The sequence below is a fragment of the Octodon degus genome, unplaced genomic scaffold (assembly GCF_000260255.1).
Source record: "Octodon degus isolate 3935 unplaced genomic scaffold, OctDeg1.0 scaffold00013, whole genome shotgun sequence".
NCBI classification, from domain to species: Eukaryota; Metazoa; Chordata; class Mammalia; order Rodentia; family Octodontidae; genus Octodon; species Octodon degus.
In genome coordinates, this window is record NW_004524589.1 from 6,986,438 (window position 1) to 7,013,836 (window position 27,399).

The following is a 27,399-nucleotide window of genomic DNA, read 5'->3' on the forward strand; positions in this document are numbered from 1 at the left end:
AAAGTGTAGAAGTTAAGAAGAGACATATATGTAGGTAAAAATTATAAGGTAATTTAATTTTTGTGAAAATAATATAAAAGATAATTATGAAATCAAGACTAATATTATAGCTTATTGGATAAACACTAAACAAGTTAAAACAGTTTTAATTAACAAATAAGTAGAGGCTGGGGAGATGGCTGAGTAGAATAAGCACATCCCCAGCAAGTGCAAGGGCCTGAATTCAATCCCGAGTTCCACCAAAAAAAAAAGAAAAGAAAAAATAATATATAAGATTAGGGGTGATTCTTGATATAAAGAAGGACTTTGGGTGATAATCATGAGCAATCTAAGTTCATTGAGTTTTACAAATATATTACGGTTTTCTAGAATGTCCAAATCACTCTAGATTGTACATTTATGAGCACACGGCGTATATGGGAACACTCTGTACTTTCTTCTTTTTTTCATTTCACTTTATTTTATTTAGAAGAATAAAATTAAAGCAAAAACAAATAGAAACAAACACAGAAACAGGGTAACATACAACAACATATATGCTGCAGATTTTCAAATAAGAATAGCTAATTAACAATGGTTGCTCTATTATCTACTTTTATCATCAAATCTGTTTCTAAGATTAACAGATATAGTTGTACAAAATTGAACAAAGAATTTCATATTACCACTTGCTTTCAAGAAAAACTAAAATTTTTTCTTGACTTTATTTTTTAAATTTTCTTTTTTATTTTAAACCTTGTGTCACATGTTACTAACTTTGCAAAGTATAAATAAAATACCATTTCGTTGTGGAAAGAAAAGAAAGGCATAAAAACACACACTAAATTATGGAAAACATAATATTTTTAATTTCTCAGTCTACATAAAATTAGTCTTTTAGGCATGCAAAGGAATTGTCTAAGAAAGCACACATACCATAATTACTAAATAGTTTTTGCTTAAAAATTGGTAATAGTCCTTTGAGTCATCCACATATGGTAAACTTTACTGGAGAAGGGTCTTGCCTTGGTGGAAGTTGATTAACCAGAATGATGATTGCTAAAGGATGGAGAGGCTATGGAGATTTCTTTTCAAATGAATAATAGAACAAACATTTTCCATTATTGAATTATTTGCAGCAAAGATGTCTGTGTAGGTAGAGATGCTATTTGATAACACTTAATTCACCATAAGATTTTCAAACTTGAAATGAGTCAACTGAAGTCCTACCACTGACATGAGTTTGAGTAATTGTATAACACTTTATTAATTCAACAATGGTCACTGTATCTTTAACAAGAGTAGATTCCATGGAAAGAAGCTATTTTCTTTCTTGTGCACAGGAAATATTCCTCAAGTCTTTGGGTTTTACTATGACATGGTAGTAACTTTGTCTTACCTTCCAGTTCCCCTTCTACTTCTAGGTCTCCCCCTAATTCTACCACATCTGTTGGTGCTTCTTCAGCTGAAGTCTTGATCTGCTCAGACAGTCATCAGAGTCAGAATCAAGTGCTTTAACACTCCTGAAAATGTTGACATTTTGACCAATGCCTATGAATCACATCAGCATGTTGAATCTCCAAATTTCCCAACCTACACTGCCCAGATCATGAAAATAATCTCATTTTGTATCTTCTGTTATGTTAAAAACAGCCTTTTTAAATAATAAGACTTGAAAATAGAAATTATTGCTTGATGTATGGACTAAAATGGGTCTATTTTGTTAACACTCATGAAATTAATATCATTGTAAAACTCCAGCAGAGGGCTCTTGTATGACCAGTTAGATTACCTTTGAGCAATAAATGTTGCAACCTTAATCATTATAAGCTGACTTGAAAGGATAAGAAATGCTTACCAAAACAGAAAAACACAGTTCTGGGTGTGTCCGTGTATGATTGACATAAGACAGCAAACTGGGGAGAAAGACCCATCCAGTTCTGGTAATGCCACCAAAAATAGGCTTATAGCATGGATGGGATAAAGAAAAAGAAAAAGGAAGTGTTTCTCTTTTTAAGAACTCCATTCTTCCTGAGTGTGTCTGTCCCTTGCTGTTGTTGGTGTTAGACTTCCATCTCTCAGTCTCTAATTTCTTCGGTCGTCCACTGTCTACTCAGGCTAACTACACTCCTTTGAGCTTCCAGATCTTCATCCTTGCATGTGTGCTGTATCCTTGCTCCCATCGTTGTGAGGCTTCTATCCTCTAGGCTAAACAACTGTTGGATTCTCAAGGTCTCCAGCACATAGATGGCTACTATGAGATCTTGCATCTTTGTTTCTGAGAGCTAGCTAAGAAATCTCATTACATAATTTTTGTATATATTTTCTACCAATTCTGTTCCTCTAGAGAGCCTTACATTGTACAATGGGAGTCTCATTGTTGTTTTGTTTTTTTAAGGAGTAATATGACTCAACACTGAGTTTAAAATATTCAGCAAAATTATCATAAAAGCATGTGCTTCCATCTAGGGCTTGTAGTTGCATATACAGAATATATTCAGAGTAGAGTTATGGGGAATTTGAAAAACTTTTTTTCCCAATTGTCAAGGAGAACTGAATACATTAGTCCCTTACAGGAGACAACCTGTCCTTTGAGTTTCATACATAGCTGTTTATTTCTTTGTTCTAGTTTTGAAGGTCATTACGTTGGATCTTTCTGCCAGCATAAGGCTTTCCATTTACACTGTAATTGTGTTGCATAAGAAAACCACCTGAATCAACTACCTGAGATAGCACTAACTTGTTATACGTTCTACATCAGTGCCTGCTGCTTATCTTGTACTTTTGTGCTGTGGAGACATCTTTTATTTTAATTTCACACAACAATATCATCCAGCTTTAAACTTGTCTTATAAAGCTATCTTGTGGCTCTTGGATTTTGTAAAAGTAAAGAAAACTAGGACCTTCCTCTAAAGTAAGCTTTGACTGAAGAGAATGATGTGAATGGTTTGATCTTACACTAATATTGCCAAAATGTTTGCCATATCTGTTTAAGACTGCTTTTCTCTCTATTTACTTGCTTGTTCATTGGAATAACACTTAGTTTTAAGAACTAATGCTTTGTACTCACAGTTTGGCTAAGTGTTAGGTGTAGCATGTGTAGATTTTGACCTTTCTCATTTCTCAAAATGCATTTCTCACAAAGTTTCACCATTTCTAGCTTTTAAAGTGAGAGACATCTGACTCCTCTTAAGATGAAAACTCAGAAGCAGTCATGGTGTCACTAACTGACATAATTTCGACACTGTTGATCCAAGCTCATGAGAAGGATTACACGAGGAAGGTGGGGCTGTTGTGTTATGAATTAAGCAGAAACTTTACAATGTGTATTAGTGCAACATCATGTATGCGACACATTTGTGCATTTGGGGCAGAAGAATTAAACATCATTGATTTCAGATCATCCTCAGAATATATCCAATATATAAAACAAAACTTTGAAATAGTGTGAGAATTAGCAAAATATGACAGTGTACTCATAGTATTGAGAAGATGTTGGCAATAGAATTGTTCTGTGCAGAAACCTTCCATGTGCATATCATGCAAAATCTGTGAGTTCAAGAGAGCAAAGTGAAATAAAGGGAAGTATTTCTCTAGTCTAACTTCTCCAGTCACTGGATGTTGTTAAGCATAGTACACAATTATTGGTACAAAGTAAACTTTTTTATAATTTGTAAAGATTTGAACAACATTCATTTACAACCAGTAATCAGTATTTTTCTACATACATCAGCATGATTTTTCTCTGTGGTGTAGGCATTCATTGATTACAAATATTAAAGATTTCCCTGGACTCATGAATATGAATTGGTTTCCTTTCTTTTTAATTAAAATTTGATAGCATGAGTCTTATAAATTTTCTCCTTCAATTTATTGGAAAATATACAAGTAAATAACAGAAAAATCAACTTAAAATATTTTCTTTCATGTTTATTTCACACTCACAGTTCTCTAACATCTCCCACCAAAGAAGATAACTGTAAAATCTATGGTTAGCCTTTAGCATTAATGAATTACTTCAGCAAGATACACTTAAACTTTAACCCTCTAGTCACTTCAATACATGATTGCGTAGCATCCAGCTTTTGCAGAAAAATATCAAGTAAGTTGATAAAATTGCTATCATATTTGTGTCATCATAAATTATATTACTGGTAAAACTGAAGAAGCAAATGAGTTCATTTAACCCTATAGAATAGACGGATTTTAGTCTGCTTTCTAACTGGAATTCTTTTCCTCAACATAGTATCACATTGTAACAATTTTTTTTTAACTTGAGAGTAATCTTGGGAAAACTATATAGTGTTTGTTTTATGAAATAATTTATAATCAAAATTTGATAATAAAGACAGCAGTATTATTAGTGGGAAACATCAGGAAGCAATGTCCCTGTATTTTTTAGTCTGTTAAATATATAATGTATAGGTCTGGGGAGATAGCTTGGTAGTTGAAGCACCTGGCTGGCAAGAGCAAGGGCCCAGGTTCGATTCCCCTTACTGCATTCTGTGCTAGACCATGCAGTGTGCTGGCCACTGAAACTGGGAGTAGTGCTGCATACCCATAGTCCCAGTACTGGGGAGGCTGAGACAGGAGGATCTCAATGAGTCTGAGCTGCATAGTGAAACCTTGTACCAAACACATAAATAAAATATTTAAAAATAGATATTTACTGTATATATAAATGCATAGATAATATTCTTTTTGCTATGCACAGAGCACTGAACTATATCCCATACTCTGCAGTTTAAGACAACATTTCCCACTTGTGATCTTCCTCCTCCTCCTGAGTAGCTGGCATTGAAAGTGTGGATCCCCATGTCTGGCTTATTCATAAAATTTGAGAACAAAGTAATTGTACACTTTTGATAAACATTTGCTGCTAAATATAGACATTTGAAGTGAATACATTTATTAATAAGTACTGAAATATCCACAAACTATTTATTTCTTTAACTAGTTTTTATGTATTCTATTGTGCTACTGTGCAAGTGTATGTGCATATGAAAGTGAACAACTGTGTGTGGAAAGCACTAAACCTCTCTCAGCAGCAAAAGTGAAATAGAATGAAAGTTGCCACAGAGCCTGGTCGTCTCAGTCAGTAGAAAGAATCCCTGATTATAAAACTATAAATTATGACAGCATTCAATAATGCAATGTGAGAATTCTTTATTTTTACTTTTATTTATTTTATTATTTAAGACCTTTATTAACAGATGCTTGCAGTTTGTTGACTTTTTGAGAAAATCAAGTTGTAAACTTTTATTACAAATTAAAAATGAAATTCTTAAAAGTCTCAACTTGACCAGATATGAAACAATTTAAAAACCTTTAAAGGTGTATTGAGAAAAACCAGGCTTAAAAAAGAGAAACACGGGCCAGGGAGATGGCTCAGTGGAATAAGTGCTTCCCCGACAAGCACAAGGGCCTGAGTTCAATCCACGGTTCTGAAAAAAAAAAAAAAAAAAAGAGAAACACGTTTGTCATTACCAACAAGAGACATCTTTAGGTAAAAACAATAAAAACCCCATGCTGCATAGATAATGCAGGTAGTTCTAGTTATCTGGTCGACAGGGAAAAAGCAAGCACTTAAGGGCTTCAGCTCCAACCTTTTGCTCATTTCTTATTGCTGGAATTTCCTATTCGTTTCTTTCTTGCTGAATGACTAAACCGGATGATGGTAGAGATGTTAAACCAGCGTTTACTCAGCCCGGCCCCGCTCATCCTTGGGAGCAGAGGAATTCTTAGCTGGTAGATTGGCTGCTTTTGTCTCTTTGCCATCTTGTGGTTTAGGGTTTTCTAGGCATCTGCGTCGGTAATTGAAGTTGCAACTGTACTGATCCACGTTGAGGTGGCTGCTGACCTTGGGTCCCATCTCACAGCCACCCTCTCTAGGCTCTCTTTGGCAAGGAGGGCCCCTGTGGAATTGTGGTCTATAACCTTGATACATATTCTGTCTTCCTTGTCTACCTTGTTCTCCTGCACCTGGCTGTCAGCCCCTCCATCACTTCTCCTCGCACAGGAAGATTGGGGTACTGTGGCTGTCGCCCACTGGGTCTCCTCATATAGGAAGGTGGGAACCTTTGCCCAGGTAGGGCCTGTGTGGCTGGGCCTGGCCCTCGGGAGCGCTCTCCAAACCCTCATTGATTTTCCCACTCTCACTATTTTGGTCATTCTGTGATAACTGAGTGGAGGTTCCCTACGACCTGGATAACGTCTATAATGGTTATGGTCTGTGAATTTACTACCTAGAAGTGGAGCTCCACCAGGTCCTGGAAACACTTGCTGCCTCTGCATCCTTTTCTCCAACAATATCAAACTCCGCAGTCTCTTCATCTCCTACACTGCGAAGGTCCTTCCTGGGGTTATTCTTCTTTATGGCAGTCTGGTGTACATATACATCTTCCTTGGTGTCATTCCTATTGATAAAGCCATATCCATTTCTTACATTGAACCATTTTACTGTTCCCAAAACCTTCTTTGGGATGACCTTCTTGTCACCCCTGGCAAGCGCCTGAGGTGTGGGATCACCCAGGCCTCCACTGTCTGCACTGCTGTTGGTGGTGCTGGGCTTATTGTCAGCAGTGCTGAGGGCGAGGATAGCAAGGATCCTGGGCCCTGGGCAGCTGCTGGGTTTCGGCCTCCTGCTCCTGGCTCCAGTGATGGGGCCTGAGTCCGGCTGCAGCAGCTGGGGCTTCTCCTAGGGTGTGCTGGTGACCGTGCTGGTGACCAGGCCGGTGGCCATGGTGGTGCTGGCTCAGGACTCTCTGGGGTCCATTCTCTGCTCCTGCTACAGATTCAACTAGCAAGAATGGCCAGTCATCTACCTGAGAGGCAGCATGGCAGCAACTGGCATGTCATGACAAGCAGCCGGTATTCAGAAGACCAGAATGACAGGCACCCCACACATTTTGCTATGTTGAGCCATACGGGACTCAGATGAACAATTTCTGACATTGCCAGTCAAGCAGAAGACCCAATACTATTATGGTCTACTGGACTCTTTTGGAATATTTCGCTGAGTTCATACACCTATAATATTCAAATGATGGAACTAAACAAAAAAAGGGATACAGATGAATGTCCATTTTGTATCTGTGTATTCAAGATGGTTAGGCTAGATATATAGTTATATTCTCTTAATGAATAGAGAGATTTTTTCTAATAGTGTTTGCAAATAGGGTATAATGTCTACATCTCGCACAGCACATAACCACTAGGAAGAGAGTATGCAATGTGTTAATTATTGAAACTGTCCTAACAATTTGATTTGAAACTGTATCATTGCTATTTGTTTCTCAATAAAATTATGGAAAAAAAGAATGGCCAGAATTCTCTATTTTTAAAGTCAAAAGGGAAAACAGAAGAGGAATACACAAATAGTTCCATGGAATTGTTGTTTTCAGTTAAGATTTGGTTAAAATAAATTTCATTTTCTCCAATTGTATTTTAATTACATGTATATTACAATTTTTCAATTTACAGTCAAGACTCCTATTATTAAGACAGTTCCAAGAAATTAGGAGTAACACATGGTTGTCTTTAAAGTAATGAGCTAATTGAATTCATTTGTGGCAGAAATTATTACATATGTTTTTCTTTTAGCTAGGAGGCTGGCACATAATGATACCAGCTCTAAGGAAGCATCTGGTCTAAGTGTCATCTTGGAATTCAGATGATTTACCTCATGAAGTAAGAGACTGAGAAATTATAAAATGATTAAATGCATTTTAGGCCATTGTGCTGATCATAAATATAGTATCCTTCAATATAATTTGCTGTAATTTAAAACAGAGGAAATAACCTAGGAATCAATATAAGTACAAATCTGTGTGAGTAGTGTTCATGCATGTTACCAAAAACATCAAATTACCCAAAAGAAAATGACTATTTATACCTTGGGTAGCAAAACTAATTATTTTTCTCCAGGTAAAGTTAGTAGCAACAGTGTTGGTAAGTGTGGCGTGTCGGTGAGCGCAGTTAGAAATGACTGCAGTCTCCTCTGTTTTGCGTCTGAATATCACAACATACACACACAGGAAATACTTTATACATAAGGTATCAGATCAGTGTTCTACTGGAGAAACAGATATAACACAGGATAGGCAGGTACATAAGAACTATAAGATCAGCTTAAGAGGGTCAGCCACAGAGTTAATGAGGAAGATTCAGAGGTTGTCTAGACACTGCAGACTCAAGGATTGAGCCCAAGGTCTGGAGCTTACTGCAGCATCCCAAGCAAATCTATATCAGGAGACTGATGGGTCTGCTCTGGAAGCCAGATGATGTCTAAACTAAAGACACACTGGCACTTCTCTGCACAGAAGCAAATACATCCCTCTTCAACTCCTCTTTACACCATCCAGGTGACAAACTGCCCTAGGGTGTGTCTTCTGCACCCTTTGTCCAGAATTGCTGCACTGATGTAGTTAGATGGATGATAAATAGATCTATAAAATTACTTGACTACATTTTACACTTTTTCTGGGAGTCACTGACATTTTTTATATTTTATGTTAGTGCAGACCGAGGTTCATCTCAGCCCTTCTTTTCTTCCTTTCTCTCTCCCTGTCTTTTCTCTGTGTCCATCTCTGTCTCTCTCACTCTGACTCTCTCTCTCTTTTACTTTCATCTGACTTTATTTGTTGTCAGGGTCTCACCAAGGTGCTAAATCATCTATCCTAGGCTCCATTTTTGATTCTCCAACCACAGTCCGTCAGAATGCTGGAGCCAGATGTGTGCCATCAAGTGCCTCTCATTTTTATTTAAGCATAAATATGTTCAAAGGGAAGGATTTCTGCTTACAATATCATCATTTTTCTCATTAGGAAAATATGCAATTTAAATGTAAGTAAATCATTTTAAGGATTATCTTAGTTAATGGTGTGGAAATAACTTGCATGTAGAGTCTTATTCATACTTAACAAATGAGAAAATAAACTCCATAGGGCAAACAAATTACTAAAATTTCAAATTATTTTATGGATGTAAATCAGTATTTGATTTCAGGAGTAAAGAACATTAAATATAAGTAAACTGCTTCTGTAAATGTCAGAAATTGGAATAAAAAAGGAATAAAAATTTTAAAAACTGAAAGTAAAGCCCCCGAAGTACATAGTTGCCATACTTCCTAAGAAAATGAAATAGAGGACGTTAGGTATCTTGAACATCAAGCATAAGTCTGAAAGCCTATAGAAATCACTAGTGAGGTAGTGATTTGGTCATAGATATCAGCAAATTCATATAACATTCCCTTAACTATAAATGCAAATCCAAACACTGTAAAAATTAAAAGATTTTGTAGGATGATGTAAAACTTTTTGCTGATAAAAATCCAACACAAATATCATGAGGATATTTAAAGTATCTACTAATTGTACTTATTATGCGTGTCCAAATTTTTCAGAGCTAATATTTTAATATTATTATGAATATGCTTGTGTAGAAAAGTTGGACTTTCTGCACTTGTTGCTAAACATACATTAGATATTTACTTCTGTAAAACATTTGGATATTGTATCTTTCTCAAATAATTATATCTAAATGATTTCAGACTCCTTTTAACATGTGTAAAATTGGAAGAAAGTAGTATCTATCATTTAGAATTTTCAAGGGAATTAAAATGATGTAGGTTAATTACTGAGTTCAAAATCTGCTCTGGATAATCACTCAGTCCATACTAACTATCACTAATATTCCCCTTGGTTAAAGTCACAAATGACTTGGACAGAATATTTTGCTGTTCTAAATAACTTGAAATTCTTAGCTGACCCATATACTTGTCCTACTTCTACTTTTCTAACATATAGCTGAGCTATGTCTATAAAAATAATATAGGATTGTAAGTGATAATTTCTGAAGATAGAATTTTTCTTAGCAAGCCAGTGTGTCAAGAATGGAGTATCTTCATAGTATGAATGTTCTAGGTCTATTCATGTTCTATGACTTTTTATGGGCAGGTGAAAGGAGAAATAAATCATTAAGCATGAATTTTAAAATATATAATTCAAATAGGAAAAAACATCAAAGATGGGAATTTAGAAAATGTAAAATATTAAAGATAAATCATTCCAACAAGTTGACTATGTGAAGGAAAAATAAACATGTTCTGAGACTTGAGTCCTTTTGTGATAGACAACCCATTAAAAGGTTTCTCATAATTATTGGCTCCAGGAGTTTGGGTAATTCCTTCTCCTTGAATGTGGGTTCCATGTAAATGATTCATTTAATAAGTACATTTTGGCAAAAGTCAGATCCATAAGTTGGCTACAAAAGGTGGCTTTCAACTTGAGTTGCCTCACTGTGAGTTATGCTAAGGAGACGCGTATATGGAAAATATCCAAACCTATGAGAACCTCAAGGTCTCGATCCACCAACACATGTGGAATTCAATTCTGCCAAGTTTCTGTCAAGCTTTAAGAAGAGACAGGATTCTGGTCAAAAGCTTGCCAACTTCTTAATGAGATAAGAACCAAATGAACTCAGAGAGGCAAAGCTGAAACCATGACCTGCAACAACTGACAGTGTGTGTTTTCTGTTTTGAGCCATTAAGATTTGGAATAATTGTCTACAACATGAAAATCTAGCATTTTAGTATAGATATAACGTTAAATAATTTCTTTTCAAACTCTAACATAGTTTGTAAAAGGTAGAAAAATAAAACTGATGGTGTGGTTGGAGCTACCAATACAAAATGGTGTAGAATGTGTGAAGTACAGGCAATAGAAAATGTAAGTATTGTAATATTTTTATGTATGTTGTGGAGTAAAATGCTGTCCGCACTTCATAAACTGTAAAAGAAAAAATACATTACATAAAGGAAATATTGAACATTTCATATATAATAAAATGTGAATATTATATAATCATAAGGAAGAAGAGGAATTAGAGGCAGTTAACCTATTGAGCATTTCTTACATAGCAATATATTTTTTGATCTTCTGTATTTATCATTTCATTTAACACACACATCTCTAACAGATACCTGATGTTGTTATCTCCATTTTGTAAGTAAGAAAATACTAAAAAATAAAATTTCCAAAGTTTTTTATTAGACAAAGATAAAATAATATAAATTATCAAGTCAACACTTTAAAAAGAAAAATATTAAAAGGAAAGGAGGGATTATAAAAATTTAAGGACTGTTTCAGGCTACAAAATAAAGGAAACTTGAGGTTTCTAGTTTCTCTGCCTGAAATTATATCCAAGTTTCAATCACACACAATTTCATTCTTTTAGTAACCATCATGACATTCTGAGAATCTTTTCAAACATCAAAAGTAATGTCTTTTCACAGTTTCTTTTTCTTTCTTTAAACTTTGTCAACTCAGGTACATAACATTATTTCAAACATGTCTTTCATTTATTGGTTATTATCCTTTCAAAGTTCTTAATTATCTTCACTTAGCAGTATATAAGAGCCTTCTACAAGTTGTTTTATTTAAATTTCCTGAGTTACTTTTGTCTTTCATGGGAGTTCTTGATCTCCATCTACTTCTCAGAATTCTTTACCTACAATAACCTTGAAAAAAATTTAATGAGTTAATTTAGTCCAGGAAATTATGACTACTTATAGGATAATGACTATTATCAAGAAGTGATTACATTTAACATTTTAATTCTGCAAAAGCATGAGATACAAAGTAAGGATTGCAGTTTTCATACAGAAAGTGAATCATTTTCTTCATTATCATGATCTTTGTTAGTAGTAAGAACTAGTGCATGTGTTCAAATACAGCTCATTTCTTTATTTTTCTGTTGAGAAGAACTATTTTGTCAAAATGTCTGAGTCATAAATATAATATGTAATTATTTATGGAAATTTTCCACAGATAATTAAGCAGTATAACAACAGGTGATTCACAAGAGCTCATAAAAATATGATCAGAAATAAGATGTTTTAGAACCAAAATGAGATGCTTTCAGTAAGAAATGTTCTCTGTTAGATGAAAGTTTTAAGCAAAAATATCTTTGCAGAGCTGGTGAGATAGTTCAGCAGACTAAGTGCCTGCTTAGGCAGACACACGAACTAGGGTGCAATCCCTAGTACCACATGCTTCCCCAGGTCCCTATCCCTGGGTGCATTGAGGCAGCCAATGTTGGAGCCATGATGTATGCCTGTAATCCCAGCACTGGGAAGGCTGAAAACAGGAGGATCATTAGAGTCTGAGATGCAAAGTGAGACCCTGATATATATATATATATATATATATATATATATATATATATATATATACCTTCCTTTTACACATTTCCCTTCCTTTTATCTTTCAGAGAGACCCAATGTTGAAGAAATGACAAGGCTCAGTTTGAAAAGTAGAGAGCTGAAGACATGAGAATTAGAGATAATTTTTCAAAAAGAACAAGTTATAGAAAGGAATCACAATGCTACAGGAAACGATATGGTCCCAATGCATAAAATTGCTCATATTCTGAAAACATACAATATGCATGTTGAAGTTAAAAAAGAAAATAATACAGTACATAATTCATATACATCATATATCTTTTATGCATTTCATATTTTTTAAATTTTATACCTTCTCAATCAATGTTCAAAAAACTGAATCTTATCATTTTTTCTAATTGATACATCTATTCAAGAAAATTATTTTTATGGTAAAGGCTTGTAAACAAAATAATTTTCTTAAAATTTCAAAGAAAATTCTGTATCTTTCTCATTGTTTAGATTTAGTATTGAAATGTGTAGACACTTTTAAAAGTGAAAGAGCCAGGGAGATGGCTCAGTGAAATAAGCACTTCCCTGGTAAGCACAAGAGCCTGAGTTCAATCCCTGGTTCCACCAAAAATAGATAAATAAATAAATAAAAAATAAAAAATAAAATTAACCAATATAATTTCATAAGGATAGCTGTCTTTGTGCCACTAATATTTTTATTTGATTTTATGTTTTTAGGCACACATTTTATTTTCTGGAAGGAGTTTGATTATCCTTTTATAATTATTTTTATTTAATTCAAGAATAAATTTGAAAATAATTTTTCAGGATACTTATACAAGAGAAGTTTTCACCTATAATTTTTTCATAAAAATTAAAAACAGCAAAATAAGACTCCAAGCATAATATCATTGCAGAAACTAATAGAAATATCACATTGAGCTGCAAACTATGTATGAAAAAATCATTTGAATTCAACTCAATGAAAAGGAAATAAATTAACATATATCAAGATTCTCATCAAAATAAAATTTGCAAAAGGAAGTAAATGGTGAGAATTATGAAAGAAAATAATAAACTCTGTATGAGGAATATTCATTTAGTATAGAATTTAGCATAGAAAAAGGTAACAAAAGCTTTGAAGAGACTTTTCTCCCAACTCCTCTGATCAAGTATCTTGGATAGCTGGGCCTAGTACCAGAAGCCTGGAATCTCAGAAATTTAGAGACTATGGCTGGGAAGTCATTGTGGGTTCATGCCCAGACTGGGCTACAAAGAGAGATCACAGCCAGTGTGAACTGCATAACAACACCCTATCTCAAAAAGAAAGATGAATGAATGAATGAATGAATGAATGAATGAATGAATGAATGATCAATCAATCTCAGGTGACATAGTGTAATGAAGAATATCTGTGTATTACTGGTAAATCTGCTTGAGAAATAAGCCAAATAGAAGTCTAAAACAAATATCAGTTTCTAAAGAGAGTACAATCTTCAGAAATCCAGAGGACAAAGAATCCATTGTATGAATGAGGAAGCTGACAGTGAAATTGAAGGGCTTGTTCAGAGGCATGCAGCTTCCATCCAGCAAAATCTACAGCTGAAGCTCCTAACTCCATGTCTTTGCCTTTTTAGAGGGTTTCTCAATTCAAAGGAAGATAAATTAAGTGGATATTTTGCTTTAGAAAATAAACAGCAATATGATTTAAAATTAAGCATAATGCTACAGTAATTCTGAATAGATAGATGATAGATATAAAAAATAACTTTTACAAATATTTAAAATAATTTCCTTTTTCACTGAATAGCATTTTAGAGAATTTAAAAACTTACTATTAAACAGAGTAACATATTTTTCCAGTATGAGAATGTCCTGTATTTATTTAAAATGAATAAAATGAGAAAGACACTATGATTTAAAAAGAAATTATGATAGTAAGAAGGTTAGAAAAATTTCACGAAGTTCTGTTCTGTCACTGTTATATGAAAGCATGGAAAGGAGAGGTTAACTAATAAAGCATATAAAATAAAAATAAGTTGTAGAGTTTCACATATAATAGTTCAATAGTGCATAAAATATTTGATTCAATAACCAGAGTCCTTAATAGAAAAGAAATATTTGAGATTGAGAAAGCATTCTTTAAATCACACATAAGCATAGATCTAATTAATGTATTTTGAATAACAGGGTACCCGATTGTGCTATGAAATAAATGTCTACCATATTAAATTTAATAATACTTGATGTTAAACGCCAGAGCCATGTCAATGGTTTATGCACAGCATTGTTTTAAATTCTGGTGGGGTGGAGGTATTGCAGATCTCTGAAATTATCTAGCAAAGAAAAATAACAATAACAAAATCTTTTCTCAAATATCCGGAGTACGGACCTCCCTGGACCAAGCCCAGGTCCACTGCATGAGTGAGACCTTCCACTGCACTCTCGGGACTCCTCCTCCCCTCCAGAACCAGCCCAAGCCCAGACCCTGCGAGTGTGTGGGAGAGCATCTGTGGTCCCTGTGCCCGCTGGACCTCCGCGGACAAAGCACAGGCCCACCCCGGGAGTGAGACCTTCCTCTGAACTCTCAGGACCTCCCCCCACCACTCCAGAGTCAGTCCAAGCCATGTAAGCGAGAACTTCACCCGCGATCTGGGGACCCCTTCACACCCAGCCAAGGTCCAGGCCCTGCAAGTGTGAGGGAGAGCTTCCACACTCCCCTGCACCATCTATACCCCTCCAGACTCAGACAGTCCTGGCATATAGGTGTGGATTTAAATTCTGCAGTTGAAGTCCGTGCAGAGAAACTAGAGAACAGAACCACCCAAGCAATCCAGGAGCAGAACATCCTGCCAGAGAGGCACAACAGGTTCATTTCCAAGGGCTGCAGCAGGAAGCAGCTGAGCACAGCAACCAGACCCAAGCCAGGCACAACTGAATGAACTCAAATTTAATTGACTTGAACCCAAAAATCAGTAGGTTTTGGGGTTATAACTGCACCAAAGTTCTAAACCAAAGACCAGAAGATAGTGCTATACAAAGTGACAAAGAGAAGGAGCAAAATAAAATCTCAGGCCCTAAGCCCAACCAAAACAAGTGCAGAGAACACTAGCAAAGAACAAATTGGGAATCACACAGCTGAAATGTCTGTATCAATAGTATCTCAAGTAAAGAAACAACTGCAGAAAGATATACAGGATCTCAAAGCAGAAATAACCTTGTAATGAAAAAAGAAATCTCTGAATAAATAGCGTCTGAGGTAAAGAAGCAAATGCAGAAATATATAGAGGAAAACAGACCAGAAATCATCTCTGTAGTAAAAGAATTAATTACTGCTTCTCAAGAAGAGAGTGATAAAAAATAGGAGATTAGAAACATGACAGATCCATTCAATGAGCAATACAGAAAAGAAAGAGATCTCATGAAGACAGGCCAAAGAGATATAGAGGAACTTAAAATCTCAATCACAAGCTTGCAAATATGTTTCAGTGAAAGTGAAGATAGAGTTTCAGATCTGGAAGATGCTAGCTCAGCTAGTCAAATGGTAAGAAAACATATTAAAAGCAACTAGGATACAGGAAAAAAAATAATTCATCAACCACAAGACAATGCAAAGATGAACAACATGAGATTAATAGGAATCAATGAGAAAAGAGGAGTCAATACATATTACATAAAAATGATATGGGCAAAAGTAATAGCAGAAAACTTCTCAAACATGAGGAAATAATCTGACATTCAGGTAACCAAAGCATACACAACTCCAAACAACTTCAACCCAATTAAAAACACACTGAGACATATAGTCAAGATCCCAGAAATCCAGCCCAAGTATAACACACTATAAGCCACTAGAGAAAACTCATACAAATTAAATCAAATGTCTCTTCACAAACCATGAAGGCAAGAAGAGCATGGAGCAGAGTACTTCAAGTCCTCTATGAAAACAAATTCCAGCCCAGACTACTATACCCTGCAAAACTCTCTTTCAAGTTTGATGGAGAAGTGAAATACTTCCATGACAAAGAACAACTGAAGAATTTCATGATATCAAAGCCAACCCTACACAGACTACTAAAAGATGTTCTAGAGAGGAACCAAAAAGATCAGAACTCCATGATCAAGAACAGAAGGAACCCAATAAACATGGCAAACAATTAAACATAGGACAAAAAGAGTAAACAAGAGCAGGTAAATAACATATCAAGTGTAAGCCAATATATCTCAATTATACCCATTAATATAAATGGACTCAATTCACCAATTAAAGGAAATACACTGGCAGAGTGAATTAGATAACAAAATCCAACAATACGCTATGTATAAGAATGACACTTAAATCATATAGAATTTAATAGGCTGAAAGTCAAAGGATGGAAAACAATAATACATGTCCCAGCACTTCAGACAAAAGCAGGGGCAACAATCTTGTTCTCAAATAGTCTCAACTTCAAACCAAGAATGCTCAAATGAAATAGAGAAGGCACTATATACTGGTTCAGGGAAAATTCAATAGGAAGAGGTAACACTCATAAATATATACGCACCAAACACAGGAGCACAAAAGTATATAAGACAAATCTTAATGGATATGAAAATTCTGACATCCAATACCATAATCTTAACAGAAGACCATAACACCCCCTTATCCCAAAAAGATAGGTCAATCAGACAAAAAATTAGCAAAGAAGTAGCAGAAATGAATCAGAGCTTGGAACAAATGGACTTAGTGGACATATACAGAGTGTTCCACCCAACCACAGCTAAATACACATTTTTTTTCACCTGCACATGCGTCATTTTCTAGACCACATACTAGTCCATAGGTCATGTGTAAGTGTATGCAGGAAAACAGAAATTATCCCATGTATATTATCTGACCAGAGTGCAATGAAAATGGAAAGAAATGAAAAAAGAAACCAGAAAAAAACCATAAATACATGGAAATTAAACAACACTCTACTCAGTAACTAATGGGTCACAGATGAAATTAGACAAGATATTCAACAATTTCTACAATACAATGAAAATTCAAGCACAACTTATTGGAATTTATTGGATGAGATGAAAGCAGTTCTTAGTGGGAAATTCATAGCTCTGAACTTACCCATTAGAAAACAAAACTGGAACAATTAAACACCCTAATGTTGCACTTCCAACATCTAGAAAAGGAAGAGCAAACCAAAACCAAAAGCCAAAGGTGAGAAGAAATTGTAAAGAATAGAGGAGAAATGAATTCAACTGAGATGAAAAAACACTTCAAAGAATTCATGAATCAAAAAGGTGGTTCTTTGATTTAAAAAAATTGATAAGCCCCTAGATAACACCATCAAAAAGATGAAAGAAAAAAGTCAAATACAAACAATAAGGAACCAAAAGGCTGTAACTACCACAGACCTAGAGGACATTCAGAAGATTATCAATAGCTACTTTGAGAATTTTTACTCTTACACAATAGAAGACACAGAAGAAATGGACAGACTCATAGAAATGGACAAATTACCAAAACTGAATCAAGAAGTTACAACAACTCTCAGTAACCAAATAACAGCCAATGAAATACAAAATGTAATAAAAACTCTACTGACAAAGAAAATTCTAGGTCCTGATGGATTCACCGTTGAATTGTACATGAAATTTTCAGGAGATATGATCTTTATATTCCTCCGACTTCAGTGAAATTGAAAGGGAAGTCATCTTCCCAAAAGTAATTATTGGAGGCAAGTATTATACTGATACCAAAACCAGGGAAAGACACAACTAAAAAAGAGAACTATGGCCAATCCACCTCATGAGCATTGTTGGAAAAATACTCAATGAAGTCCTAGCAAACAGAGTACAGCAAATCAAGGAGATTATACACAATGACCAGGTAGGATTCATCCCAGGCATGCAATTATGGTTCAATATATGAAAAACTATAAATGTAATACACTATATCAATAGAGCAAAATAAAAAACCACATGATCATCTCAAATAATGCAGAAATGCTTTTGAGGGAGTCCAACACTTAATCATGTTCAAAGTCCTGAAGAAAATTGGAATAGATAGCCTCTACCTCGATGTGAGAAAAGCCATTTATGACAAAGCAATGACTAACATAATTCTAAATGGGGAAAAACTAAAATTTTCTACTCTCAGATCTGGTACAAGACAAGGATGTCCTCTATCACCACACTTATTCAATATAGCTCTGGAATCATTAGCTAGAGCCATTAGACAAGAGAGAGAGAAATAAAAGGAATAAGAATATGTAAAGAAGAAGTTAAATTATCATTATTTTGCAGATGACATGTTACTTTACTTGAAAGACCCAAAAAACTCCACCAAGAAGCTACTAGAATTAATACAGAAATTCAGTAGCATAGCAGGTTATAAAGCCAATACCCAAAAGTCAATAGCATTCCTCTACACAGCCAACAAACACACTGAGAGTGAAATTATAGAAACAATACCTTTTACAATAGCACTGAGGAAAATGAAATACCTTGGAATTAACCTAACTAAAGAAGTCAAAGATCTTTTCAAGGAAAATTACAGTACTCTGAAAAAAAGAGATCGTAGAGGATTTCAGAAAATGGAAAGATATTCCCTGCTACTGGATAAGAAGAACCAGCATTGTGAAGATGGGCATACTCCCAAAATTGCTGTACAGATTTAATTCAATACCTATTAAACCACCACCAACATACCTTCCAGACCTGGAGGAATTGATCCTAAAATTAATTTGGAACCTAAAGAGACATAGAATAGCAAAGGCAATCCTGTAGCAAGAAAAACAGGGCAAGCGCCATTACAATTCCTGACTTGAAGTTATACTACAAAGCTACTTTGAAAAAAATCAGCATGGTACTGGCATCAAAATAGATCAGACAATTAAAATAATAGATAGAAGATGCAGAAGCCTCTAGGAACACACTCAGCCAACTTATCATGCAGAGGTTACCAATATGCTTACTGGAAGAAATATAGCCTCTTTAACAAATGGTGCTGGAAAAACTGGCTCTCTACATGCCAAAAACTCAAACTTGACCCAGGTCTATCACCATACACTAAGTTAACGTCAATATGGATTAAAGATCTAAACATTAAAACAGAAATACTAAATCTCCTGGAAGAGAAAGTAAAAGGAATTCTTCAAGACATAGGGGTAGGCAAAGGGTTCATAAACAAAAATCAAATCATATGGAAAATAATTGAAAGAATTAACAACTGGACCTCCTCTTCTTGAGAAGTTTTTGCACATCAAATGAAATTAGAGCAAAGTGAAAATACAACCCAGGAATTTGAAAAAAAAAAAAAAAAACTTGATTAATAAACACCTAGACAAAGGTATGCTCTCTAGAATTTATAAAGAAATAAAAACCATTATTGCCTCAAAATTTAAAAACCCAATCCAGAAATGGTTATCCGAGATGAACATATACTTCTTAGAGGACAAAATTAAAGAAACGAATAAATATATGAAAAAATGTTCCACATCACTAGTCATCCGTGAAATGCAAATTAAAACAGCACTGAGATTCCATCTTATCCCAGAAAGAATGGCTATCATAAACAAATCAGCTAACAACAAATTTTGGAGGAGCTGTGGGGAAAAAGGAACCCTTCTCCACTGCTGGTGGGAATGTAGCCTGGTGCAAGCATTATGGAAATCAGTGTGGAGATTCCTTAAAATATGAGGAGTGGAAATCGCATTGAAGCCAGCTATCCCACTATTTGGAGTTTTTCCGGAGGAACTGAAACATCATATAATAGAGATGTATGTGTACCTATGTTTATAGCAGCACAATTTGTGATAGCCAAATCTTGGAAACAAACAAGATACCCATCACCTGAGGAATGGATCAAAAAGATGTGGTATTTTTATACAATGGAGTATTACTCAGGTATAAAGAATAATAAACTTGAAGCATATATATTGAAGTGGATGACACTTGAAGATATACTCATAAGTGAAATAAACCAGATCCACATGTGTAAATATCATATAGTCTCCCTAGTATTAGAACTCAAAAGAAGAAATATGAATAGAAAGGTATAACACAATTGAAAGGAAAGTAAGAACTTGAGGATTAGACAACTAAGAGAGGCCAAGGAGAAAAGATAGGAAACATGATGGGTGGAGAGGGCAAAGCCATACATTTATGTGAACAAGATGGGTAAGGCTGTCATCCTGTGAAACATCAGCAGGTTTTTGAAATCAGTAGCTAATTGGTAGGATTGTCACCCTGACCAACTATATATGCTGATACCTTTGAATAAGCAACTGCCCTGGAGATAGCAATGTGTAATAGTAGGGTCATGCATGGAATGCATGTCATCCTGGTCCTCTAAATATGTACTGCTTGTCGTGACATACCAATTACTGCCATACTCTCTCAAGTAAATGTTTGTTTTTTAAAAAGTGTAATAAGTTTAAAATAGAGACAAGAAAAAAATGTCACAGGACTAAACTGCTATAATGCGGTATATGGTTAGATTTCTAAATTTCTATGTAAAATATGTAATTGTTTATTCATATTTTTAAAATTTTTTAATGTTTTAATATTTTTTTCTTCATATTCTGTGGAGACTTAAAGTTTAACATATCAATACTTGATGGAAAATACCTGTTCCATGTGATGCTTAAGATGTTTTATATTCAGACAGATAATTAGGTTAAACCCAACTGCATACGTTGTAGAGTAATAATAAGTTTCTCTCTGGATAGTTAACAACCTAAGTTTTCAGACCAAAAGTTAGAGAAAAAGAAGGGCTGCAAGGTCGTCCAACATTTTGACCTTAGTCTTTCAAGGTCAGTGAAGACTCAGGACATAGGAGAACTTATACTGTAACATCATGTAACTCAGTTGTGTCCCAAATTTTCTGATAAAGGCAATTATGGGGCCACAGAGGAAAGTGATCAATGGTGTAGAGGGTGCCTAAGGAGAGTCACATAGAGAGAAAACATTGACTCAAGCTTTCACAGAGAGCAAATTGGTCAAGCAATGGCCATGACTCATCCACTGGCTGACACTGACAAAGGATCTACAAATTGCGATATAGGGTTTCAGGATAAATCCTGAGGGAACTTGACTGACCTTATCAGATTCAAAAGTTACATTTCTTGTTGTGCAGGTCTTGCTTTATCTGGTCATACTCATTCAGTAAAAATGCACTGAAATGAGGTATAAGGCATGAAGCCATGTTGGTATGCTGGGATGTATATGGCTCAGGTGAACAACTTCTGACATTGCCAGTCCTGCAGATGACCCACTACTATTATGGACTACTGGACTATATTGGAATATTTAACTGAATTCACTCACCTACAATATTTAAATGACAATGGAATACCCTTCTCTTACAAAACTAAACAAAAGAATGGGATGAAAATGAATGACCATTTTTTATTTGTATATTCAAATATATAGATATACAGCTACATTCTCTTAATTCAATGAATAAGATTTGCTCTAATAGTGTTTGTGGACGTGATGTCATGTCTGCATCTTGCGCAATGAATAACCACTGAGACAACAATGTATAATATATTTATTATTGCAACTGTCCTACTGATCTGTTTTGAGACTGTCTCATTGCTATTTGTTTCTCAATAAAATTATTTTTAAAAATATCTGGAGTATCATGATTTAATACAGTGAGATGATGGTTATCAAGAAAAATAAGTTAAAATATAATGGGGTAACAAGAGAGGTATAGTGAACAGTGATTTCTTCAGAAGTGAGTGTGTAGTTTCTCAGAACATTTAGCTAAAATCATTGGGAAGTTGTCAAGTATAGAAGAGAACTACATGGATCACACAGAGGAGATATTAAATAGATCCAAAAAATAGAATGGAAAATAATGATTTAAAATGTGCTTTATTGAAGGAATAATGAAGACAGACATGTATCTACTCAGGTTAAAAATAACACAAGAAGAAGGCATAAAAAGAGGGAAATATTACAAGATCCTAGGCCATTTCAAGACCTTTGATTTCAACACTGAGTAAGCCATTGAATGAAATTTTGCAGGCTGTCCTGACAGCTCAGCAGACTAAAGCGCCTACATAGGCAGAGTGCAGTGGCCCGGTTCGATCCCCAGTACGCCATACTGGCCCTGCCCCCGGGGTGCTCTGAGATGACAATTGAGACTGAGCTTGGTGGTATATGCCTGTAATCCCAGCTCTTGGGAGGCTGAAAGCATGAGAATCACTACAAGTCTGATCTACATAATGAGACCCTGTAGACATGGTAGACCCTGTCCTAAATACAGGAAAAAGAAAAAAAAAAAGGAAGTTTGCCATGGCTGTCAAAATTGTGATGAATTATGTTCACCTGAAGGGAATTTATAAGTAGATTGCTGAGTTCTTTGTTCAGATTTTGATTTTTGAGTTTTTGGTATGGGACTCGAAATCACAACCTCATGCTTGTGAGGCAGGTGCTGTTCTGCTGAGCTATGTCTGAGGCCCCATTACTCAGAACTTTATTTTTATTGGCATATATTTGCAGCACATAATGATTACAGTCCTTGTAGGGAGATACAGAAAAATGAAACAATACACAGAATTTGGAGGCAGATTAATCATATATTGATGGGCACTGATTGGCAATACATCAGGCCCCAAAGGCTCAGGGTTGAATTTTTAATTTTTTATGAGATTGCAAAATGAAAATACACAGAAAAAGTACTTGGCTTTTTTATTGGCTTGTACAACTTGCATCATAGGGACCAGCTATGCATCACAGTGACTGTTTTTTGTAGGTGACAGAACCAAGCAGAAGTGCAACAGGAACTATTGTCTATGTAGCAAAGAAACAGAAGTTTACTGGCTGGGAGCAGATGTGCGTTCATGTTACATTACAACTCTCTTTTGGTTTCCCTGATAAATGTTTTCTGGGCATATTACATGCAGTCTTTTATTTTTATTCATTTTTGGTGGAACCAGGGATTGAACACATGTAGTCTTTTAAAAATAGGGCATTACTACAAGCAGAAAAATTAAGTTAATCAGTGATCTTACAATGGACCATAGGCAAGGTCTCTAAGATTGTTTTATTGCAGAGTTTTTCCCTAAGTTGCTTTTAATTTTTTAAAGATTTATTTATTAGGTACAAGATCTTCTACATAGTTCAGACTTGAGTGATCTTCTTGTTTCAGTCTCCCCAGCCCTGCAATAACAGGTATGCACCACTATAACTAGTTTTGGGGCCAGCATGATGCACCTGGGGTTCTGAGGCCAGCGTGACATGTGGTATCAGGGATTGAACTCAGGTCCTTGTACTTGCCAGGCAGGCACTTTGGATGCTGAGTTATCTTCCAAACCCCCTAAGTTGCTTTTAGGAAGAGACATAATTTAGACCTGTCTTCTACAATATTACTCTGGCATAATAGTTGAGGGAATTAATCTGATTTAGAAAAATGTCCAGTGTGCATTGGACACTCATCAAACTTTGTTCAAGGGTTTGATTGACTTTCTTCTCCCAGGGGGCAAACATCTATAGAGTTTGAAGCATAAGTCCCAGCTAGGAGAAGGAGAAATTGAAGCAAGAACGGGGATAAGCAGCCTGCAAAGGCACAAACCTGAAGGGGAATATGTGTTGGGTGATCCCATGAACAGTGTCCTCAGGCCTCAGCTATGTGTGAACTGGTCAATGTCCAGAGTCACCACAGCAAGGCTTTGAGTATGCTGTCGCTTTGAGTGAGCCCTGGAGGAGCCATCCAGATAAATCTTTCAGCAATGGTCTGGATGGGCTCCTCTAACTTTGGAACAGTGGATCTAATGATGGATTTCTGAAACATGTGAAGGTAGTTAATATGCACATGGGTTGTATGTCTGTGCAGGAGAGACCGCAGGCATAGCTGATCTTTTTAGCTTAACTTCTGTGGACCTACTTATAAGCTTTTTTTACAGGGCTAAAATTTATTTTCAACTTTTCAGAGCATGTGGCTCCTATGCTGTCTGTTGTTTTTATTTAGTTCTCTCTGCTACAAATGCAGATCTGCTGTTGCTGCCTTTGATCAAGGGTAGGCTGTACCTAGGGCTGACTTCACAGAAGGGGCTTACAAACTTTATTGCCCTCTCAGTTCAGATAGGGAATGCCTCAGCCAGCCTGAGCAGGTGTAAATGAGCACAGAGTCTATCTATATACCTTTAAATGGTGGGCCTGTGTGGTTGAGTGCAGGCAGTGGTTAGCTGGAACCCATTCAATTGGTCCACAACAGAAGTGGTAAGTGGAGAGTGGAGCAAGAGGTGCTGGCAGCAAATGCAGCAGCTGACTAGGGTGCCAAGTCAGTTTTCAGGAAGAATGGGCCACAGTTGTCCTTTTTTCCCCTTTGAGCTACAGGGAATGGTTTGGCTTCATTTTTAACTCTGGAAAAGCTCTTCTTCCTGCTGATTCATACTGTGGTTTTTGACTAATATATTCCCATCTCTGACTTCCTATTTGTCTGTTGTTTACCCTTTATTGATGGTGCAACAGACAAAGGGTGGGTGCCCCTCAGAGAGACACAGATGCCCGCTAGCTGCACCCTTTGAAGGGACTCAGGCATGATTTAGCTAAAGGGGTGCAAGGTCTCTGTTATGCCATATGTCAGTCACCACAGAACCACCAAGCCCCTGATTGGGAGGGCCCAAACAGTCACTGCAACCAGTGCTTCCCAGACTGGGAAGAGCATCTTATGGCTTACGCTTTCCATTTCACTCACTCACACAGTCATTCACCAGGCACTCAGGCACTCAGAGGTTAAACATTCTAATTCCTTACCTTTGAGGGTGGACCTGACCAATGAGAGGTGATCAATCTCCCCTTCTTCTTGAGCTGAGCAACACTGATGGACAGACTAATGGGGTACCCAGGAGGTGTTATCAGAATCAGTCGGGAATGCAGACAGACAGACTGAATGCATCCTCCTCCCTTTGGTCTCTGAAGTGAGCTCCTTAGGTGGAGTGCGAGAAGTCCTCCTCCAGACCTTTGGGTGTACTCAAGAAATCTTGATGGTGTGCTTCCTCATCATGAATTGGAGAGGTCCTTGCTTCATTCACAGGGGCTGCAACCAGTGACCAAAGAAGTCAGCATGGTCAGTCTTCCAAATTCCTATGCCAGATGCAACAGTAAGCGGAAACACCAAAACAATTCCCAAGATTTGGAGATAGATTTATTTTACATTGATGGCATTCCCAAATTAAGCAGGTCCTAAATGCTCAGGAAAATAAGTTTTTAAGGGTTTGCAAAAGGGAAGTATATACACAAAGAATGTGGCTGTCTTTGACTGGTTCTTATAATATGAATCACAGCAATCAGCCAGTTGTAGAAGACAAAACAACTAAAACTTTAATAGAAACTATTACCTGGGTAATTAAGAAACTGAAGTATACTGGTTGGGCAGAAATATTTTCTTTACAGTTGGTAAATATGAAACATTTTAATTCTTGTTTTCTTCTCCATTGCCTCCACTCCCTATTGTTCTTTAGAATTTAGTCAGAGATATGACCTAATGGATATCAACCCAAGGGTACTTTGTCAGGAAATTGTGGATGAAACTATATTTGGATTGACCTTGAATAGTTGGATTGCATTAGGTTTGATTGATGGTGATTTTAAAAGACTTTAGGGACACCTCCTAAGTGGAAACACCAGGTACAATATAGGCCATATATGTATCTTTGGTGCAAAGACCTACAGTAAGGAGGATGTTGGTCTCAGTCCCTGGCCACACAGCACAGAGGCTCCTACGTGGGCCTAGACCTGAGGCTCTGAGCCATGTACTCAGGTAAGCAGATTCTCTCATCATTTAATTAGGTGATTCTCTCTATAAATCTGCATTGTAAGGAAAGTATTGTAGCTTTAACTGATGATTATTTGTCTAAAGACAAAAATGATTGAACTTAACTTTGGGTGGGCCCATGTGGGGTACTTAGGTGGGTCCATGTGGCACATCTGTGTAGAGTGCTAATCCTTCTTGGAATCTATCTACACCCAAAAGTCAGTCACTTATGCAAAGTTTAGTTGTGGTCATTGGAACAACAGGCTAAAAACTTAAAATTAGTCACTGAAGAGGAGAGAAAGATGCCCTTTTCACCAGTAGCCCTACAGAGAATTGTTGGGGGAATTTCATGTACCCCAACAACTTTGCCACTGCTTAGTAGAATTTGTGGTGGTGTTCACTAACCTCCCAGAACAGTGTAGCTGCCTAATCACTTAAAAACATCCATTGGCCTTTGGCTATCAACTTTGGGAGAACTTTTTAGGCTTCTTTTTTTTTTTTTGCGGTACTAGGATCGAACTCAGGACCTTGTACTTGTCAGGCAAGCACTTATTCCACTGAGCTATCTTCCTGGCCCCTTCTTAGGCTTCTAAACAAATAGATCCTAGAGCGTTCTGACTTATGTCATTTTGTTCCAACTGCTCATCTTCTCCTTAGGCAAACTTTAGGAAAAATCCTTAGCTCAGTACTTTGATACGTCTAACATACCTCAAAGAAGTAAAATGAAGATTCAGGATATAAAGCTACTTATGAGAAGTAGAACCAATGGTTAACTCTTTTCATTATACATCATTTATACAATTAAAGCAAAAATCTCAGCTAGAACCATTCAGCCATTCACTGAATATCAAACATTTAATATCATTGTCTCAATTTAGTAATTGGAAATTCTAATTGACTTCTCTCTCTCATAACCCACTGATATTCTGATTTACTGAATGCATATCACATGACTGAGCAATAAGTTCTACTGCTTTCCTTCACATTTAATTACAACTTTATATTAAAGAGCTCTAGAAAAGGTGAAAGATTTATGAGGAAAGTGATGGACAATGTAGAGTGTGCCTAAGGAGAGTCACGTAGAGAGAAAACATTCTCTCAGGCTTTCACAGAGAGCAAATTGGCCAGACAATGGCTGTGACTCAGCCACATGGCTCATACTGACAAAGGATCTACAAAGTGCTGTTCAGGGTTTCAGAGTAAATCCTGAGGGGATTTGACTGACTTTGTCACATGCAAAAATTACATTTTTTATTATACAGGTCTTGCTTTATCTTGGTCTTAAACATCCAGCAGAAAACTATAAAAACAAGATATAAAATGTAAAGCCAAATTAATATGCTGAGATGTAAAAAGCTCAAGTGAACAACTTCTGACATTGCCAGCTTTGTGGATAACCCATTACTATTATAGACTACTGGACCATATTGGGTCACTTTGCTGAATTCATGCACCTACAATATTTGAATGGCAATGGAATACCCGTCTCTGA

General features: G+C 36.1%; 1 pseudogene; it reads right to left on the minus strand.

The window, feature by feature from the left end:
* Nucleotides 1-5,677: 5,677 nt before the first annotated feature.
* LOC101569932 overlaps nt 5,678-27,399 on the minus strand; it is a 45,569-nt pseudogene continuing 23,847 nt past the window's right edge.